Source organism: Gorilla gorilla, chromosome 3, assembly GCF_029281585.2.
Source record: "Gorilla gorilla gorilla isolate KB3781 chromosome 3, NHGRI_mGorGor1-v2.1_pri, whole genome shotgun sequence".
NCBI classification, from domain to species: Eukaryota; Metazoa; Chordata; class Mammalia; order Primates; family Hominidae; genus Gorilla; species Gorilla gorilla.
Window position 1 is genome coordinate 136,051,449 of NC_073227.2, and position 6,034 is coordinate 136,057,482.

Consider the following 6,034-nt stretch of genomic DNA (forward strand, 5'->3'; position numbering starts at 1 on the left):
ATGTCTGATAAAGAATCAGGAAAGTCATGATAATTTCAGAAAACTAATAACTGGACCTGAGGACTAACCCTCAGAATACTAAAGATTTTGTATTTGTTAAACAATTTCGGAGCAAATTTTTCTTAAATTTCTACTACATAGTGTGTATATTCTGCTTAAGCATGTGCATTTTTATGAAATTTAATTTAAATCTTATTAATATGTCTACAAAATAACTTCTGTAGAAAATATTTTATGGGAGTTAATAATTGGTTTATGTTTTACCAATCTTAGAATATATGTTCATTGTGGTATATCATATATGAATCCAAGCAGAAATAAATGTAACTTAATAATGTACTTTTAATAATTATAAAATTGAAAATACACTCATTTAGAAACCATTGCCCAGAGAATATACTGTTACCCATCCATGGGAGAAATTTAATTCAGTAATTTCAAGAACTTGACTTTCTATGTTTTATTATCTACACAACAGTTGGAGTGATCTTTAAAAGCAAACAAGTATGTCATATCATTCCATAGCTATAATAATTAAAATGATATCTGACTATTATTATAATAAAAAACCAAACTTACATCATTCATTGAAATCCTGTATATAATCTGGGCCCTGGATCCTTCACTCTATAGTTTATTTATTTGTTTCTTGAACAAAACATATTTGAAATAATATAACATAATGCCTATAAGCATGCAAATTATGAATATGAGTTTCATTGCTTCATAGCTGCATTTCCTTAGCAACACATTTATAATCTTTAAAGATAGTAATGCTATCTACTTTGTAGATTTCTTGCAAGGATTAAATCAAATAATACATTTAAAATATTTAGTGTCTGGCTCACAGTTTGTGCTGAGTAAATATAGGCTATTTTTATTATGATGGTTTTTATTTCAGAGGCTTTGCAGCTCTTTACTCTTACTGGAATGCTCTCCCCATACAACAGCTTTTTATAAGGCTGTTTCTTTCTCATACTGTGTAACTCAACACAAATTTAATAGTTTCAGAAAAGCCTTTCTGAAAAACACACAAAATCAGTCACTTACCCAACTCATACTATATCCCTTTATTATATTTTATCTTTTCATGGCAGTTATACTTATGAATAAATATTTAATATTTGCACAAACTGGTTTAATGATATCCAATACAATGTAAACTCCATAAATTCAGGGACTTTGTCAATCTCATGGATTGATTTCTCTACAAAAGCTGAGAGGCTGTTATGTATAGTAGGTCTGAAAGAATAAATAATTAATACATATGTCCTTCAAAACAAAAGCATAAGTTCCAAACAATATCCATTGTAAAAAAAGACATTTATCAAATTTACATATTGTGCTTAAAGAAAAATATAAAACATTTTGTCTCAGTGTCTCTACCACAACATGTTTTATCAACAGCAACAATTCGATGGTAAATTCAGTGTTTAATTTTTATTTCTCTTCTGAGTCCTCTAAAGCTTTAACACTTACCACTGCCTCCTCCTTAAAACACGTCCTTGATTTGGATTCCAAATATTACGGTCTCCTAGATTCCTTCCTACTTTACAATTTGCTTTTTCTTGGTCAACTTGGCTGGCTCCTCTTCTACCTCCATGTCTCTCAGTGGAAAATTGACCTCTTGGTTCTTTTCTCTTCAGTCTCCTGTCACTTCCTTGATGATCTCATGAAGAGTCATGACTTTAAGTGTCACTGAAAATTCCAAAATTTTTATCCCCACCCATGCTCTTTTCCCTGGAATCTAAATTTGAATGTTTGTTTATGTGGCATCTAGTTTAGAATTTCTAATAGACATCTCCAAATTAACATGTCCCCAAATTGTTGTACTCTCAACCCTCCAAACTACTCCATCTGTAGTCTCCACCTTTCTTCATGTTGATCTGGTAAGAATCCTTGATTGTATCTGTGAGTTTCTCCTTTCTCTCAGACCCTGAGGGCAATTCACATGAAAATTCTGTTCTGTCTTGTCTTCAAAATATACTACCACATCAACCTCTAATACTCTTGTCCAAGACTCCATCTGATCTTATTTAGAAATATTGCTATACCTTTATAATTGGTCTCCCTGCTTCCATTCTTACTTTCCCTCCCAGAAATGCACAGTTTACTCTCAATACAAGATCTAGAATGACACTGACACTTATAATGGGTAAGAGGTATCATGTCACTTCTCTTGTTTGCTTTTTTTTAAATCTCATTGAACATTAAAAACAAGCAAACAAACAAAAAACACTTGGCATTTTACGTGGTTTGGGTTGTGGGTTGCAGTAGCCATGGATCAAGTTGTAAAGCCTAAAATAACAAGAACAAAGAAATCCCTTGAGAAGAGAGAACTGAAATTCAGTGAAAATATTAAAAATGCCATGTTGATTAAAGAGGAGAATGCAACTGCAACAGTGACACAAGTACTTAGAGATGTGTATGCATTGAAAAATCTCTGTGGCTTTTTGTACAAAAAGAAAAATATTATAAGACTGTTCTAGAATCAGATATCACTGGAATTCTTCAAAGAAATCAGATTGTTCCTTATTCACGTACGGCTCCCATAATAAGAAATGAACAAATAATCTCATAAGAGATCACATGTATGGCTATCTTTTGCTAGATATGATAGAATTAGGCATTGAGAAATTTGTCTCATTAATAGACATTAAGAAGAGTAAATGCCCTGAGAAAACAAAACCCATGATAATATTTGCTGGTGAGGATTTTGATGTAAAAGAAGACTCTATAAGGCTAAAGAGTCTTCTTACTGATTTCTTCAGCAGCCCAGGAGTATCAAATAGCCTCCCAACTGGATCAGAGTATGTTTTACATTTCACCACACAGTAAGGGAAGATTTATTTTCGAAGCTATGAGTTACTGCTGAAGAAATCTGTTGCAGAATACCACAGATTGAAGTGGAGATATGGAAACCTCATTGGATTGGGTTCCGAGGAGGACACACCTGGCATCAGATGAACTTTATAAATTATCTATGCAAATGCCAACAACTTTCAAGCCAAAGAGGAAGAAAATTATCTCCCATGATACTTTTGGTATAATTTGTGGAAGGATTCACATGCAGAAGTAAGGCCTAAGCAAACTACAGACTGGGGAAATGAGGGGTTTGATGTGAACTGAAGAAAATAGAAGACCATGAGAAAAAAAACAAAGAGAATTTTTTAAAATAATAAAACTTAGCCAACACACTAACAGCAATCAAACCACAAGAGCAAAAATTTATAGTACTCTACAAGACCCCATATAATATTTCTCTTTTTCCCTCTGATCTTATATTTTGCTTTTCTCACCCTTGTTCTCTCCATGCAGGCCACTTGGTATTTTCTCTGCACCATAGAAAAGCCAGGTATGCTCCTTACTCACAGTGTGTGTACTTGCTGGTCCCTCTGTGTGGAATACTTTTCTCTCAGATAACTTCATGGCTCCTTCCAGCACTTCCTTGGATTTTCTTCAAATGTCTCCTTTACAGTTAGGCTTTTCCTGACTACTCTCTTTAAAACTGTAATCCCAAACGCTACCTGGCACAACCAATTTATGTTCTCAGGTTTATTTAAAAAAAAAACAACAAGTTTTATTCATTTGACAACTACCCATTTATTTCATTTTTTAATTTTCTGTCTTTTCTCAGTAGATAGAGGACAATTTAAACCTTATTTTTTAATTGCTGTATTCCTATAGGAGGACAGAGTTAAAGTAGCTAGTGTGTGATCCATTCATTTCCTTTATTTTCCAGAGAAAGTGAGCTCCTTTTAATTGAAATTTTAGATAAATAGACTGATGATATTTGCTATAAGCAAGAAATTATCTATTAAATACTTTTTCTAGGATGCCTTGGCTGCAGGATTCCTTACATCAAATCAATATAAAATCCTATGAGACATGATTCTTTGAAGAATGTTATGAAAATGAAACAGGATTTGAGGTATAAATTGATATTTCTCATCATTTAAATGCTCACTACAATGTGAATAATTACATAAACCTCACATAAAAACTGATTTATTAATCTGAGCCAGATATGTATGCCCTATGCAAGAAAAGGATCTGGAGAATGCTAGAGACCCTAGGAGACCCTAGACAGGTCTCAGAGGTCTATCTCTGCTTCATGAGACTCTTTTAGTTGTCTACATTCTTGAAATTGTTAATAAACATTGAAACTGGCTGAGCTTATGCGATGTGAATATAATTCAACAATTCCATGTTATATGTCACCTCACCAAACACTTTAAACAGTGCCTGAAATATTATGATTTATGAATATTAGGTGTATGAATAAATAACTAGATTGTCCTCACAGTACTCTCACGAAAATATTGAGTTTTTTAATTTTAATATCATTAGGTAACCACTTTTGTTTAAAATGATAAATATTGGAGATGTAGAACTATATTAAATAAAACAAGAGAGAGCAGAGCTCTTTCTTTTTATAGAGATTTACTACTGTTTTTTGTTTCAATTTCATTTAGTTCTGCTCTGATCCTGTCATTTGTTTTCTTCTGCTGGGTTTTAGTTTGGATTGTTCTTGTTTCTCCACGTCTGTGAGGTGTGACCTTAGATTGTCTATTTGTGCTCTTTCAGACTTTCTGATGCAGGCATTTAATGCCATAAACTTTCCTCTTAGCACCAGTTTTACTGTATTCCAGAAATTTTGATAGGCTGTGTCACTATTATTGTTCAGTTCAAAGCATCTTTAAATTTCTATCTTGATTTCATTGTTGACCCCAAAATCATTCAGGAGCAGGTTATTTAGTTCCCGTGTATTTGCATGGTTTTGAGTGTGCCTTTTGTAGTTGATTTCCAATTGTATTCCACTGTCGTCTGAGACAGTACTCAATTGTTTCTTTGTTGACTTTCTGTCTTGAAGACCTGTCTAGTGCTCTCAGTGGAGTATTAAAGTCCCCAACTATTACTGTGTTGCTCTCTATCTCATTTCTTAATTCTAGTAGTAATTGTTTCATAAATTTGGAAGCTCCAGTGTTAGGTGCATATATATGTAGAATTGTGATATTTTCCTGTTGGACTAATCCTTTTATCATTATATAATGTCCCTGTTTGTCTTTTTTAGCTGCTGTTGTTTTAAAGTTTGGTTTGTCTGATATAAGAATACCTACTCCTGCTCACTTTTGGTGTCCATTTGCATGGGATATCTTTTCCACTCCTTTACCTTATGTTTAGGTGAGTCCTTATGCATTACGTGAGTCTCCCAAAGACAGCAGACACTTGGTTGGCAAATTCTTATCCATTCTGCTATTTTGTATCTCTTAACTGGAGGATTTAGGCCATTTACATTCAATGTTAGTATTGAGATGTGAGGTGCTATTCTATTCATTGTGCTATTTGTTACCTGAATACCTTGTGTTTTTTTGTTTTTATTTTTTTCATTGTGTTATTGTTATAGATGTCTTGTGAGACTTTAAGGAGATTCTATTTTGGTGTATTTCAAAGATTTGTTTCAAGATTCAGAGCTCCTTTTAGCAGTTCTTGTAAGTGCTAGCTTGGTAGTGGTGAATTCTCTCAGCATTTGTTTGTCTGTATACAAAATTCATGGTTGATAATTGTTTTGTTTAAGGAGGCTAAAAATAGAACCCAAATCCCTTCTAGCTTGTAGTGTTTTTGCTGAGAAATCTGCAGTTAATCTGATAGGTTTTCCTTTATAGGTTATCTGATGCTTTTGCCTCCCAGCTCTTAAGATTCTTTCCTTCATCTTGACTTTAGATGACCTGATGAGTATGTACCTGGGTGATGATCTTTTATGATGAATTTCCCAGGTGTTCTTTAAGCTTCTTGTATTTGAATGTCCAGATCTTTAGCAAGGCTGGGAAAGTTTTCATCAATTATTCCCTCAAATATATTTTCCAAACTCTTGGGTTTTTCTTCTTCCTCTGGAACACCAATTATTCTTAGGTTTGGATGTTTAACATAGTCCCAAATTTCTTGGAGGCTTTGTTCATTTTTAAAATTACTTTTTCTTTGTCTTTGATGGATAGGATTAACCTGAAAACCTTGTCTTCAAGCTCTGAATTTT

At 33.3% G+C, this 6,034-nt stretch overlaps 1 pseudogene; it reads left to right on the forward strand.

The window, feature by feature from the left end:
* Window positions 1-2,279: 2,279 nt before the first annotated feature.
* LOC101139400 (ribosome production factor 2 homolog) lies at window positions 2,280-3,124 on the forward strand (annotated as a pseudogene).
* The last annotated feature ends 2,910 nt before the right edge of the window (window positions 3,125-6,034 follow it).